This window comes from Leptonychotes weddellii, chromosome 4 (assembly GCF_054177405.1).
Source record: "Leptonychotes weddellii isolate Sample4059 chromosome 4, ASM5417740v2, whole genome shotgun sequence".
NCBI classification, from domain to species: Eukaryota; Metazoa; Chordata; class Mammalia; order Carnivora; family Phocidae; genus Leptonychotes; species Leptonychotes weddellii.
Window position 1 is genome coordinate 35,472,754 of NC_138372.1, and position 16,360 is coordinate 35,489,113.

General features: G+C 39.7%; 1 protein-coding gene and 1 pseudogene across 1 annotated transcript in view; both read right to left on the bottom strand.

Moving 5' to 3' along the window:
• Positions 1–16,360, bottom strand: part of LOC102728406 (AGBL carboxypeptidase 4) — a 614,839-nt gene that overhangs the window by 146,350 nt on the left and 452,129 nt on the right. The window lies entirely within an intron of this gene.
• On the bottom strand, positions 9,051–10,767 carry LOC102725893 (mitochondrial carrier homolog 2 pseudogene; annotated as a pseudogene).

The window sequence follows — 16,360 nt, forward strand, 5'->3', positions numbered from 1 at the left end:
AGCCTGGTGATGGGTATTAAAGAGGGCACGTACTGAATGGATCACTGGGTGTTATACGCAAACAATGAATCATGGAACACTACATCAAAAACTAATGATGTAATGTATGGTGATTAACATAACATAATAAAACAAAATTAAATTAAAAAAAAAAGAATAGCATGTACGTTGAGGACAATAACATGTCCCCCTTCTTACCTCTACTTCCCTGCCACATTGACATTTGTGTAAGGAGGCCCCACCCCAAGGAAAGCTACTTCTCTGAGACCAGCCTGACCCACAGTCAGCACAAGTGGGAAGCTGTGCTGACATTTTTTTCTCTGGTCAATGTAATCAGTGTAGACATTCCAAGTGAATAATTTAGGTCTCCTAAAATAAACCAATTGGAGCCAAGATTGTCAAATGTGGTTGTCTACCTTGATCAAAGTACCAGGTAAATAACCAAAACTCACTCCCTTCTCCTGTAGACATAGCTTTTTAGGCATTCTTTACTAAGTGATGAGAAAGAGACAAAGTCTTAAAGATATAAAAACAAACACTTTGGGGGCACCTGGGTGGCTCAGATGGTTAAGCATCTGCCTTCAGCTCAGGTCATGATCCAGGACCCACATCGGGCTCCCTGCTCAGCGGGGAGCCTGCTTCTCCCTCCCCCTCCCCGCCCCCGCTTGTGCTCTCTCTCTCTGTCAAATAAATAAATAAATAAAATATTAAAAAAAACCACTTTGCATTTGTGTACGTCTTTAGAAATGCAATATGCTGTTAAATTATAGTTACCAATTGAGAAACGAATCTGTGCCAGGCAATATGGAAACTGCTTTATAAACCTCATCTTTTTAAATAACAGACTTTTGAGACAAATTGCTTAGGTTTAGATGCCAAGTCCCAACTCTACCACTTACTAGCTGTGTGATTTTAAACTAGTTAATTAAACTCTCTGTGCTTCAGTTTCCTAATCTGTAAAATGGTCAGAGTTACAGGTCTCAAAAGGTGTTGTGAGAGTTAACAAGCTATTTACACACCAAGAGCTTAGGTTGCACTGTGTGTGGCACATATAAGTGCTCAATAAGTGTTAGCTTTGGTTTATATTACTCCTGATAAATACCTTGACAATTAAGGGTTATTATTCCAAATGTGCAGATAAAGAAATAGGCAGAAGAATGTGAAATAATTTGCTAAATTTGGTAATGAATTAGTGGTGAAGCTGAAATTCAAACACTGATCTGTCTGACTCCAAAACTTTTACATTTTCTTTCCATGTGAGAGAGTAGCATGCTTATTGTTACTCCTGTGGCTATTGTTATTACTATCATCATCAACAATGGCATTAATAAAAATGCCCTCCATAGGCACAGCACTTCCGAGGCTTCAAAGAAAATGTAGATACATTTACACAAAATTACCAACCCTCAGGCCTATACTTGACTCCATGGAACCTTAGCTGCATTCCCTGTCCTAGGACAGGGGTCATCTCTGTGGCACCTTCAACAGGTCATCTGTGCAAGCTGGACTTCAAGAGTTCTGAGAGGAAATAACCAGAAAGGATCACTCTTGGGTAGAGCAGAGCTGGACAAGGCAGAAGCCCCATTATATGGGAGGCTCCAGTATTGAGGAAGACCTCAGAGATGGAAACATACCTATCATTCTTCCTGAACACATTTAGGCCGTCAGACTGCACAGAGGAAGGATCCTGGAGAAGGAGGTCTTCCTAGACCTAAGGAAGGGTGGGCCTGAAGGAAGGGCAGCGAAATGAGCTTCACCCACTCAGAGATAATTATGGAGGAACAGGAACCCAGAGCAAGAACTAACACCAAGGAAATCTGGAGAGTTGTCTCATCTTTGCTTTAGGTTAATCTGCTACCTTCTTCCCCAACTCTGTGCCTGCAGGTGTAACAGAGAACCTTAAAATAGAAAAGGACATATGGCCTTGTTTTGTGGGGCAAAGATGTGGAGAAGCTGGAAGGACTGAATCAGCCTCCCCAAGTAGGCTAAAGGAAGGAAGCCCAGAAGAACAAGGGTAGGAACACAGTCACAGAGAAGATGGAGGCAGGCGAGGCCAGGATGCAAGCCAGGAAGGAGGCAAAATAGAGGCCTTAGAGGCAACTTTGTCCTGAGAAAGAACCCTGGAGACTCAAGAAGATAATAAAGCCCTCTTCACTGCCATGTGAGCACTTCCATGATCTTTTTTTTTTAATTTTTTTATTGCTATGTTAATCACCATATATTACATCATTAGTTTTTGATGTAGTGTTCCATGATTGTTTGTGAGCACTTCCATGATCTTATTAGGTGCTCATAATAACAAAGAGTAGTCAGTGAAAGGACCCATGCAGAATAAGAGCATACATTTTGAAGTCAGACAGACCTGGGTACAAATCCTGGTTCTACCACTTACTAGCTATATGAGATGAGCCCTAGTTTCTTCACCTAGGTAAGATAATAATAACGGCAACCTGTTGTTAGTCCTGAAGATGAAATGATTACATGACATAAAAACAGCCTGACATGTGTTGTATGGGGAGAAAATGGTAAATAACATGACTAAAAGTGGTCCTCTTTGATGAAAGGCAAACAACATGAGATTCCTAATCAGGAAACCAAGGTCATACACCTAGATACTATAGATTTCTTCACTTCCTTAGCTGGGCAAGGAAGGTGTTAGAAGACAAATCTTTCAGGGCCTTTGTAGGTCTAAACTTTCACGACTTCAGCCACTCACAGGCATCATTAATGGGAGAAAGAGATGGAAACTCCCAGCCATCTGTCTTCCCTCCCAACTCCTGTAAAATGGCAGCTCGGACAAATAATATCAAGATTGGATAATACTCTGCTGACCTAGTTAGACAAAGTTAAGAAACTCTTAAATATGTATGAATATTATTGAATGAAAAAGAGGAGGCTGTTTCAAGTAGCTGCAGTGCATATTAATATCTTATTATTAGCCACTTTAATGTAGGAAATATGCTGGAAAATGCCTTTCCTATAAAATACAATTTGGAGAAGAGAATACCTCTATTCTTTTCTCAGCAAATAATTGTCTTTTAATGCCAAACTATGGTAAATAAGCCAGAGAAATCAAATGATACTGGAAGATGAAGTTAAATAATTTAGGAAAAAAGGAATACAACATTTAATAAATTAATCCAATAGAAGGCACAATAGAGAAAACAAGGTAGGATTTCTATGTTCCTTTTTCTGAAATGATATCTCTTTGGGAAGGCAAACAGGGAATTTGAACATTTCCCACAGTTTCTCCTTTTAAGAGAGATATGAACCAATATATGTATTCAACAAAAATTTCTTGAGAACTTACTGTGAACCCAGCAACTGTACAGCCACAAGGAGGAATACAATCCATGTCATAGCAGGCATCGGTACTTTATTCCTTTTTATGGAATTTGTGTGATCATACATTTTTAATTCTCTTAAATGTATACCTAGGAGTTGAATTGCTGGGCCATAGGGTAATTCTAAGCTTAACATTTTGAGGAACTAACAAATGTTTTCCAAAGCAGATGCACCATTTTCTATTCCCACCAGCAATATATGAGGGTCTCAGTTTCCCCATATTTTCCCCAACACTTGTTACTGTCCTTCTTTTATTTTTTTAAAGATTTTATTTATTTTATTTTTGAGAGAGGGAAAGCATGCATGAGTGCATGAGCAGCGGGGAGGGGTAAGGGGTAAAGGGAGAAGCAGACTTCCCACTGAGCAGGGAGCCCTATGCGGGACTTGATCCCAGGACCCTGGGATCATGACCTGAGCGTAAGGCAGACATTCAACCGACTGAGCCACCCAGGTGCCCCTGTCCTTCTTTTATTATCCAGAGGTTGAGATGTGATACTTCACTGTGGTTTTAATTTGCATTTCCCTGATGGCTAATGATGTTAAGTATTTTTTTTTTTATGTTGAGTATCCTTTTATGTGCTTATTGGTCATTTTTTAACTTCTTTGGAGAAATGCCTATTTAGATCCAGTGCCCATCCTTAAACTATGGATTTTTAAATTTTTTTTGTCTTTTTATTGAATTGTAGGAGCTCTTTATATGTTCTTGATAAAGTTTCTTTTCAGATACATGATTTGAAAGTATTTTCTCACATTCTGTAACTTGTCTTCTCACTTTCTTGATGGTATCATTTGCAGTATAAAAGTTTTTAATTTTGACAAAGTCCAATTTGTATTTTGCTGTTTGTGCTTTTGGTGTCTTATCTAAGAAGTCATTGACTAACCCAAGATCACAAAGATATACTCCTATAAATTTCCTAAAGAAATTTATAGTGTTACTTCTTACAGATAAATCCACACTTAAAGAATTTTTTTTTCCAACAAAAAAGAGAATAAGGAAGCAGGAAAAGGAGGAACCAGAGATCAGCAGTGTAGTGTTAGAAGAAAAGAAATGGCAGCAGCAGCCTCACTGGGAGAACGGTGAACCACAAGGAGGTCCTGGCAGGTAGCACTTGATGTTTTTCATCCCTCCTTTCCCCATGGCTGTTAACAATCCTACAGAGACAAGCAGAATGCTACTAATAGGATTCTAGGAAAATGTCTGGTTCATTTATCAAGTCTCCCTGTAGCAGGACATTTTTGTTAGAAAATAGATAATAATGATTTGCAGCTAATTCTATTTTGTTTTCCCTAAGAGCCTGTAAGAAGTCAGCCGCCATGCCTGTCTTTCTCAGTTTCCAGCCACTATCTTTGTGATACCTCTGCCCTTTGGGAATGGCCAAGAGATAACATCAGAACGAGTTGACAGATGGGTTTTATTCCTCCCCTCACCCCTTTTCCTTTTTGTATAAAAGAGGTAATATTTGAGCTCTATCTTAGAGGACTTAATGGGTGAAAGGAGCTCAAATATTACCTCACATATACAGTTCTTAAGATCTTGTCCATGTTCCTATAGTTCCCTTCCCACCCTCCACCAATAACCTATATCTTGATTTCTTCTAAACAGGTATTACCACTTATGAGTAGTATACTCTTGAAAAAGTTACTTAACCTCCCTCTGTCTGTTTCCTCATGTGCAAAATAGTAGTACCTGCTTCATAAAGTTGCTGAAGCTGATTAAATGATAATAAAGCAGCTAGGATAGTACTTGACATGGAGTAAATACTCTAAATGTTAGCTGTTCTCATTTTTATATGACAAATTGCATACCTTCAGGGAGCTTAGAGTCTGCTAAGGGAAATCAGTATTGCAAATGCATTATATCCAAATATTTACAAACAATTCAGGAAGCACTTTCACATCTGTTATCTAATATCTACTAGAAGTGTCTTGTCATGACAATAACCTAAAGCTAAATCACAGTGCCTAGTTAGCAGATGAGGCTTAAAGAGGTTATTTGACATGTCAAAGATATAAGTGGCAGAACCAAAATTAAAACCACAATATGGCTCTAGCCCTGATCATCTTCCTACTTAAATTATAACTGGATAGGGAGTTTCTATGGATATTTTTTGAAGCGGTGGCGGGGTGGGGGGCACTAATCTGTGAGGGAAGAGAGGTTAAATAATTGGCCTAAGGTTACATAGTTAATGAGTGGCAGAGTCAGGATTCTAAACCATACAGCTCACACTACTGACTTAGGCATCTAATTTTATTCTCACTGCCTTGTAGGTATTTAGTTAATGTTTGCAGAAAGAATAGACAAATAAGAAAACTTTGCAGACAGATTTGGGAGTGAGAGGCAGTGGGCTACAATGGACAATTGAGGTGTTAGCAGCTGGGCTTCCAGCTAGCACTGTCCCACTAACTCACTGGATGACTCAGGAAAGTTCCCTCCCCTCTCTGGGCCCCAAAGTTTCCAGCTGCAGGAAGAGAGAGAAGTTTGCAAACACTGTTAACAGCTGAGTCCTTTCTTTAAACTAAGTCTATGAGGAAGGCCAGTGAATAGGGCCTGGCATGCATGGTGTGCACAGCAGGGAGTATAAGAGAGGCCAAAGCCCTGCCTTCACAGAAGTCCCTCTTTTTCCTCCCTCCTCAATGGCATGCCTTTAGGCATGTTCATAGCCTAAATCCCTCCTCAGGGATATAGATAACATGGTTTTAAATCCCAGAACTTGAAGAACTTAAGGTTCTTGTTGGCTTTGACATTCTCTGACTCACATAAAAGAAATGACCTTGTGTCCTAATGTTATCTACCTTCTGATTGCTATATATCTGATATACCTTCCACAAAATGGAAATATGGCTTCAGAGAAAGTGACAAAGTATGACCATACCAAGAGGTACCAGAAGGAATTTTGGCTGTAACAGCATGCCTTCTCCACCTGCCCCCACTCTTATACATACCCTAAATACAAGAATATTCCCTAAACCATGAATGGAGGAAAATAGATAGAGAATGAGTAATCAAAAGAGTGACAAGTGTTTTAAAGGGGAAACAGTATATTATGGACTCATGTAACAGAGGCTCTCAAACTAGTCTGGGGAATAGTATATCAGGGAAGAATTCGAGGAGGAAGTGATGTTCAAATTGGATCCTGAAAGCAGAATAGAGAGTAGCTATGCAAAGGGCCATCAAGAAGGAACATTCCAGGTACATAGGCCAGTCTGTATACAAGTTGGAGAGAAAATCCATGGCTGAAAGAAAGAACTGTAGGGAGGCCAGTGTGGGTAGAGCAGAGAGAGCAAAATGACAGGGATATGAGACAGGCTGAAAAAGCAGGCAGAGGCCAGATTATGCAGGATCTTGTAGACCAAGTTAAGAATTTGTTATTTTATCTTAACCCACTGAGAGGACAGGGTGTTCAGTGAGTCATTTTCATGGATACTCAAATTATTCAATATGGTGGCAGCAGAGTAGCAGAAAAGATAATTATGGACCAAAGCTCTCCATGATTGAGGGAACTGTCCAAGAAGTCAGCAGATGACAGCAATAAGGAATGGCAGAGGGTTATATAGATTGATGGCATAAAGCTCAAAACATGTCTTTTTATAAAAGGAAGAGGAAAAAATGGCCTAAAAATAGCAATCTGTTAGCACCAAGGATGCCATCTGCCAAGCTAGCTGAGTAGTGTTCAGTGAAAAGTCTACTGTCTCTTGGTAAGGCAGGTACCAGAGGATCAATGAGGCAGTGAGGGGAACACAAGTTTAGGAGAAAGGATGGGACTTTATGGCAGCCACTATAATGCTGACGTAGTTGCGTGAGCAGAAGAGAGAGAGAGCCTAGAGGCCTTTTCACCTCACATATTGTACCTGTGGCTAAAGAAGCTGTTGTAATTCCCTGAGAGATGCTGATAGTTTGAACTAGGGCACTGGCAGCAGAGATAAGGAAGGGATAGAGTCTAAGGATATTGAGTTATAGCCTCAATCATACTTGGTAACAGATAGTATGCAAGGAGTGAATAAAAAGAAGTTAAATAGGACAGGTTTCTGGCATGGGCAACTGGAGTGATGGTGATACATTCACTGGACTAGAAAACCCAGATCTGGAGCAGGTGTATGGTAATCTGGGTCAGTCTCTGCAGCATGAGTAAATTAGACATGTGCCTCCTTGTTCTAGCAGTGGAGAACCCAGGGTCACAATTCCAGCATTTCCTCTCCAGGCCCTTGCTCACCCAGGGCTGAGGTTTGGAATGGATGAGCTACCTGTAGCAGTTGGGTAAGTTGGAAGTCCCTCACCAGATGCTGGGAGGATAGATCTGCCTCCGATTAATTGAGACTCTTTTTGGAGGGAATAGCAAAAACAATGCCAAGAGAGTAGTGACTTGTGAAGTGGCCTGCTGGAAGGGAGCCAAAACTACTGAGCTTGTTTTAATTTAGATTGTCTGATCAGGACAAGGTTTGGTGCAGATGGGGGTCCACAGAACTCTCCTGAGAGGTGGATTAGGGAATGATAATTAAGATTACTAACTTCAAACAATTACTCAATATAAAACCCAGCCAAAAAGATGTAATTATTTTTCATACATTTGTTTGGTCATGTTGCCAGCTGCAATTCCATGATGTTTTACTTCAAAGGGGAAGAAAGGACAATGGGGAAGGAATAGAAAGAATGGAAAGGAGCTACTTTATTTTGAAGTTACCCTGCTGGTAAGAATGGTGCTGGCCCTCTCTAGTTTCTTTTCTGTGTTACTGTCTTCTGTCCTCTAATTTGCCTGTCTACAGGTCCATCAGTTCTGTCTAGCTACTTTCTGAGATCTTGGCTTTTCTTCACAAATCCACATAAGGACTGTTGTAGAAGCTGCCAGGCTCCAAATCTTAAATTTTTCCAATCTCCTTACACTTGCCCACTTTGCTCCTAAACTAAATTGAATTTAACTGAGTTGACTTGGAGGCAGGTAAAACCTTGTTCACTTAGATGACTTATCCTATTGCAGTTAGTAGCATAATCAAACTCAGGGACTGATACAGAATTGATTTTAAAAAATGCCAATCTAGGCATTCCAGAGAAGTCTCTGGTAATATGCATGGATCTCTGTCCTTGGTCTCAGGTCTCAATCCTGCTAAACACTTATATATTTAAATTAATGCTTGGGGTGCCTGGGTGGCTCAGTTGGTTAAGTGACTGCCTTCGGCTCAGGTCATGATCCCAGGGTCCTGGGATCGAGTCCCACATCGGGCTCCCGGCTCAGCGGGGAGCCTGCTTCTCCCTCTGACCCTCTCCTCTCTCATGCTGTTTCTCTCTCGCTCGCTCTCTAATAAATAAATAAATAAAATCTTTAAAAAAAAATTAATGCTTAAAAAGTATATATTTTTAAAAAATCTTAGTGAAGACACTGATAGTACAGATAGGAGAATCCAAGAATCAAAATGATCACAGCAAGTTAGAACAAAGGATTAAAACCAATAGTAGGACAACTGTAAGGGGTCACAATTATACTTGTAAAATTTATAGGCTAATGTGGTATCCTGGATTGGATCCTGGGACAGAAAAAGAACATCGGTGGAAAAACTGATGAAATCTGAATATAATTTTGTAGTTTAGTGAATAATAATGTATCAATGTTAATTTATTTGTTTTGACAAATGCTCCATGGTTGTGTATGATTCTAACATTAGAGGAAACTGGGTGAAGTTATCCTTTCAATTTTTTTCCATTTTCTCAAGATTAAATGATTCTTTAAAAAGTATGCCACACTATATAGAAAGCAACATTCTCTCCCACAATTCTGTGCATCTGGGACAATAGTAATGTCACTGTCCCTGCCCCACATCTTCAAATTAACATTCTCAGGTCACAACAATAAGTCTTCCCAAAGGGGAACTTTTGGAAAAACAAACTATTTCCTCAGCTCATATTTCTCTCTTTTTGTACCATACACCAGCAATCTATCCAAGAAGTATATATTGGGGAGTAAGGAGGGGATCCACCAGCAAGCCCACAGTTGTTGACAGCCATAAGATTAGAGATAAGCACAAAGGTGTAGGTCAACATATTGGCAAAAAATCCTATGACAGCTTGGGAATAACTCTCATTTCATACATGGTGAAAACCCCACTGTCCAGTGCATAGGGATTGTCAAGGTAGGCTGGTGAGTTTCAGAGCCACAAAGAAATGATGTCCCCTAGGAGGTGAGGAATAAGACCCACAAAAATCCTAGGATGCCCTCTTTCTGATACATGGTTACTATGGAGTCACAAAGTCCACAGTACTTGGATTCTCTGCCAGTGAATTGTACCATAGATCTCAGAGTGATCACGTGGAAAGGATGTGTGATGAGGGTAGCAGCAGAACAAGCCATTGTCTCTCGATTTTTCTCTTTGATAACTTGGTTGAAGGAAGATGTGACTTCTTTCTGTACATTTCCAGGTCCTATTTCCTCAACCTTTTCACACTACTGGTAAAGCTGTAAAGCATTACCATGGACCAGTTCCAAGGACTCCTAAACACAGTCTTGGAGTTAAGACTATGAACAACCCATGCTTCCCATCAATGCTCACAAACTGCTAAGCATAACAAAACAGACCAGGAAGCTAACATAATTGTTGCCCCAAAATATTTTGTCCTATTGTTGGAGGAAGAGGCTTATATTCCACCTGGATGAGCACTTTCATGTACATGAGTAGCTGGGACACAACAGTGAGACCGGAGCCCAGGAACACCTGACTGGCTGTGTCTGCCATGATGGCACCCACAGGTGGTCAACTTGTTTTTTTCTAAATCTAAAATTATTTAAAAATAAAAGGTCCATTTAAAAAAATCAGAGGAATTAAAATAGCCTTATTTAATGAACAACAAAAATCAACTACAGGAAGACTTCACTGCTAAAAGAAGCTAATATAAACTCTTGTTACATTTCTAGAGATTTAGCATTCAGAGCAAGAGAGACAATAATCCTATTCTGCTGTAGGAGGCTTATATTGCCTATAAAGTTTTACATTCAGTTCTGATATTTTATAAAGGAAGTTAACAACCTAGATTATGTCCAGAGAACAACAAAGAAGGCACAAAGTTTAGAAACCACAGAATTTGCAGAAATGTAGAATTATGGGGGCAGAGGAGGAAGGAAAGGACTAGCCTGGAGAGGACTCATGAGGGGGGTGTGGTTACTGGCTTGCTGTCTTCACAGACATGTCCCAGGGCTATAGAAGCAAGTACATGCAAAGTAGACCCAGAGGGTGGAGCTAGAGTCAAGGAAAGAGGTTACAGGGAGGTGGCTCTTTCTGGGAATGGTGGAACTTTTTTCTCTTGGATATGGGGCTCAGGCTGCCTCAAGAAATGTGTGAGCAGAGGCTGAAAAGTTGTATTTCTGGAATGTTAAGAGAAAATATTGGTATATACAATTTAGGTCCTTGCCCATAGGAGACAGGATCCTAATATATTTGCTAAATTTGAATGTGACCCCTATAGTCTGCCAACTCTAGAGACTGTGTGAGTTGTTAAGATCAGAGAGACCAGCTTTTCTAGGCATTTCTATGGCATTCTCATTTTTATATATGGTGTTGTGGTGGTAATCTTCCTTTAGGTACTTCTGGCTAACAATTATCTCTGTCTATAGGGGAAAAAAAAGCCAACTGGAAAGACAGGCAGGAGTTAACCTGACTTCTAGATCTGCTGTCACCAGCAGGTGCAGCCTGGAGATGGAAGAGTTAAGTGACACAATGATCATGATCCTTCCTGCCTGGTTCTTCACTGCCCTCAGGATAAAGTCCGAATTCTTTAGGTTGGCATTCAAGGCACTCCTGGGTCAGCCTCCACCTACCTCTCCTTCTTTCTCCATCACTACTCCTTCTGTTCTTCTTAGGCTGATCCTGTGCTCTTGTCATCTGGAACCACACAGAACTGTCAGGACTCATCATGTGTCTCAGCCTCTGTATCCATATTTTGATTCTCAGTTCAAGATGTCTTCGACTTAAGGATTTGTTTCCTCCCTTGTGCCCCTTCTCTGCCCACTACTTCTATTATATCAAGTCTCTTACCATCATTGCCATTATTAGTTTTTACATCTGTGTTGCCCACTATATTGAATATTTCTCAGGGACAAGGTGTGTTTGGTATTCATCTTTCTGTCTGCAACACCCAGTATAGAGCCTGTCGGGCAGAAGGTACTCATCAGATATTTACAGGATTGAAGAATGGCTTTGTAAGAATTTAGTAAATGAATATATATAGGTGAATAAAATATTTCCCTAGCCAGGACTGCTTTAGAGTCCATTTTTTGGCTTCTACAAAGGTTTGGCTTCAAGTTCCAACTTTATGGTATAGACAAATTACTTCATCTCATTGTGTCTCAGTTTTTAAAAATGCAAATGGAAGAAGGTAATACTGATATATCTCAGAGCTTAAATTCCTCTAAGTGAATCCTTCACCCCAAAACTCATCCCCTTTCCTGATTTAATTTATAGAATATTGTCTGTCTCTTGCTACTAGAATATAAGCCCTATGAGGACATGGATTTCTACCTGGTTTTCACTGCTATATCCCTAGAACCTGAACCATGCTCGTTCAATGTTAGGCATTCAATAACAGTATGAATCACATAATAAGGCTGTTGTGAGGATTGAGTGACATAATGTGTATGAAGATCACAACATTGGGCCTAGCACATACTAAGCACTCAATTAACTACCAGTATTATAAAATAAAGGGCAGATTAAGAGGCAACATTACAGCAGGCTGATGTCTGACTCAGAACACACAATCAGGATATCATGAACGTTTGAACCATAATTTATGTTGGAATTGGAAAGGATGCTTTTAAATAATCTGGCCTGACTTTCTAAAGCCCAAAGAGAAGTGCTGTGCTTTTCCCAAAGTCACAGAGCTAGCCAGTGTCAGAACCCAGACAATATTTTTCCCATATAAATGATTTTCTAGTGATTCCCTAAAATACACTATCCGATTATTTTCTTTATTAGACACTTCCTTTTGGCAAGTATCCCTAAGTACAGGAATGGCTTTCCATCTAATCCTTTCAAAACACACACACACACACACACACACATACACGCAGAGTTAGGTGTTCATCTAATTAGTCCAATGATGTATGAAAATAATACCATATTTACTGTGCCTGACAGTACAAGGGTTATATGATTTAAAAACTAATATTTGTCAATTAAAATCTACTTCTGGCTATGTTGGAAAGAGTGTATTGGTAAATCCTATTTCTAAAAAACAAACATAAAGCTGGGCAAAACTGACACAATCATTTCAGTGTTTTGGAAATTGACCAAAGATATACAACAATCTCAAAACTGTTATGCTTAAAAAACTGCTGAACTTTGGGTAATAAGAATGGGAATCTGTGATGTGCTGTGGTTGTTCCATCTTCCCCCAAGCTTGGTGAATGCAGGGGTCTGTTAGGTTAGGCCATACTCTAAGGAGGATTGGAAGTTTCTCTGTCATGGTCAAAGGACTCAATTTGGAAAAGTGGGCAGTGCCCACACCTGGAAGTATTGTCTGTGGAAACATTCATCACAGAGGTTGGTAAGTAAGGAGGGCCTGCAGTTGCATAGCTGGGACAAACATATTCCTGGCTGAGACTGGGTGCAGGCTCAGTAGAGACCTGAGAAAGCTCAAGGCAGTCATACACTCCTGAACAACCTTGAAGCTGCACAAATGCTCATGGTAAACACAACACAGAAGGGAAAGTAAAAGCCAGGGCAGACTTGAAAATTGCCCAAACTTTGTGTTCCCCGTACCCGTGGGATGATGGAAATGTTCTAAAACTGGATTGTGGTGATAGTGTAAAACTACAAATTTACTAAAATTCACAGAACTGTACCCTTATAATGGATGAATTATATGGTATATTAATTATACCTCAATAAAGACAAGAATAAGAACAATTAAGACAACAGGAACAAAAAAAGATCTTTTCCATGATATATTTATCTTAAATGTCAGATTGCAGCATTGATGCATATTCAAAGGGATTTTGTTTGGTGAGGTTAGATGGGGTCAGTAGTGAATAACAAAATAAGATGCCACTTCAGATGACATAATTAGTAGCAATAGCAGCTATGGACATGGTGATTAATAGTTCCAGCACTACTCAAAATCTTGCTTTCTGCCTACTTTCCCTGAGATCTGGATGTTGGCATGTTTAGCCTTCCCACTTATAATTATCCTCCCTCCAAATTGGAATAAGGATTAACTAATTATAGTGGTGCCTTCAGACATGAGTCATACCAAACACCCTGGTAATGAAGAATTGTCCTGTCTGCAAAAGTATGCCAGAAAGCCTTAAAGTCTCTGGCATCTGCTTTGAGGTCCAACCCATAGAGTTTCCCTAAATTAGTTTGGCCAGCCCAGGTATACGCTGCACTTCCACTAACTTTAATTTCTTAAGATGCTGCTTTGGATAAGGTAATCCCTTTCCCAAAAATCTACTAAGGCTCTCAATTGGTCCAATGTAGAAAATGTCAGTGATCCATCAAAATGCCAGGATGTGGTGGTAGAAGCCATGGGTTTAAACTTTGTCTCTGACATGAACTAGCCATATAGCTTTAGGTAAGTAACTTATCTTTTTAGACTTATTTATCCCCAAACTGGGATAATTTTGCCTACTCCATAAAACTATTGTGAGAAATAAGCAAGATAATATGCATAAAGTACTTGACCCCACATCTGTGTCCCCCCCCAATTCCTTAATATGACAATTAAAGCTTTCTAGAATTTGGCCCTGATATTCCTATTTATCCCAATCTTTTAGTAGGAAGATTCCCTATTCTAATCAAACCAGACTTCTAACCAACTGTCACCATGCAATGACTCTAGCTATATCCTGCTGTCTGGACTGACTTCTCCCCAACTCTATATTTCGTATTCCTACCCATCTTATAAGACTCAGCTTAAAGACTTATCTTCTCCCTGATGGTTAGTCTGACCATTAACTCTCTAAACAACTCGTGAGATCCTTAATTATATACTTTAAAAATATTATTTCTGTTTGAATATGTCTTATTTCCTCAGGTATAGAATACATTTCTGGAAGAACACCAAGATTTGTTTTATATCCCTCAGTGCCCCTCATAAAGTCTGAAGTAGGACTAGGGTCTCAACTTGTTTCTCTTTTTCTCCCCAAGGAGTTCCTCAAAGAATAATTGGAAAACACTATTCAAGTCTAACTTTTTCATCTTATAGATGAAAAACTTTTCTCCAGAAAGGGTAAGTAACATTCAAGGTCATATGAGTAATTCGGTATTAGAGTTGAAAACGAAATTTAGGCTTCCTGTGGCAGAGATATCAGGCTGTCCTTCAATATCAGTTCTCCTATATATCTACAGGACTGCCAATTTTTAGCTGGAAACATGGTCACCCAGAACGAAGACTTCATGTCTCATTCTTACTTTAGAGAAGGGTGGGTATGAGTTCTATGAAATGGGATAGAAGAGAAAATGCTATGTTACTGCATCTTCTTCTTTCTCTCCATATCTTCTTCATCCTGCTGCCTAAAACACAGATGTGATGGTAGAATTCCACCCTGGATCCACACTGGATTCTTTCTTCCACTCATTCAATAATCTATGTAATAGCCATTCAGTATGTACCTCCATTCTGTTCGGCATAAATCTAAGAAGGGGCTTGGGTGGACACAGGAATGAAATATACAAATCCTGCCCTTAAAATTAAGAGTCACAAGTATTGAATGAACTTATCACTGTCTTAACTCATATCACAATTCATATGTCTGGCAAACACTCATCTCAGAATTTCTCTGGCAGTCTTATCTCAGATAATCTCACTGTTTCCAGTAATAAATTGTTGATCAATCTATATGTGCTTAATATGTTCTATTTGTCTTGCTACATTCACTCTCTGCTTTTCTCCATTTTCTCTGACCAGGGTGGCTTATCTGTATGGATTACATCAATGGGATCTCTTGTCCTCTGACTTCTGGTTGGGCTGGTCAATAAGGACCCCTAGCAGGAAATCAGAGGGAAGTAGGAGAATGAGTTCTATGTATTTATTTTTCTTTGTTATATTTCTATGTACTTATTTTTCTCACCTCCCTCTTTGTGGGGTCATCTCAGGCTAACTTTGTTCCTTATCTGAAGGTCACTCAACGTTCCACTCAAGGTGGCCCACTATATGACTCTTTACTATTGGGTTCTGGTAACCACTCCTTCCCTTCACACCCTTTGAACTGTTATTAGCCCCAGGGAAATGCACTATACCCTGTGGTTTCCCTACACACTGCCCACACCTTGTAAATAGCCCATTTATTAAGCCCTCCTCGAATTATCCTAATATGAGGCTGCCACCTGTTTCCTGCTAGCATGCTGACTGATATACCATGTGCCCCAATTCTCAGTTCGAAATATATAGGCACCAGACACCTATGCACCCACCAGGAGCACGGTTGGGAAGACGGTTTAGCAAAATCTAAGTGCATAGAGAATCTCAGACTATAAGAATATCATCATGACCACTAGCTTTTGAGATCAGATTTGACTCTCAGGTACCTGAGCCATAAACAATCCCTCTTTATTTCTCTCCTTTTTGGGGGTATCCTGGACCAGACTCTATGCCTTTTAAACAGCCTACTCTTGAAAACTTTTATTTAGAAGTGGGACTCCCTTCTAGGTGGAACTCACAGTCACTGGGCAGAATCCATTTTTCCACCAACACATATCAGAACCTCGAGTATAGTATTTTCTGCCAATTCCACCAGTATCCTCACTTAGGATCTTTAAAGTACTCAATATGCCTATTTTAGGGGCACAATCCACAATTCTTAAAGAATGAAATATATTTGCAAATGACACTACAGATAAAGGGCTGGTATCCAAGATCTATAAAGAACTTCTCAAACTCAACACCCAAAAAACAAATAAGTCAAAAAATGGACAGAAGACATGAAAAGACACTTCTCTGGAGAAGACATACAAATGCCTAACAAACACATGAAAAAATGTTCATCATCATTAGCCATCAGGGAAATTCAAATCAAAACCACACTGAGATACCACC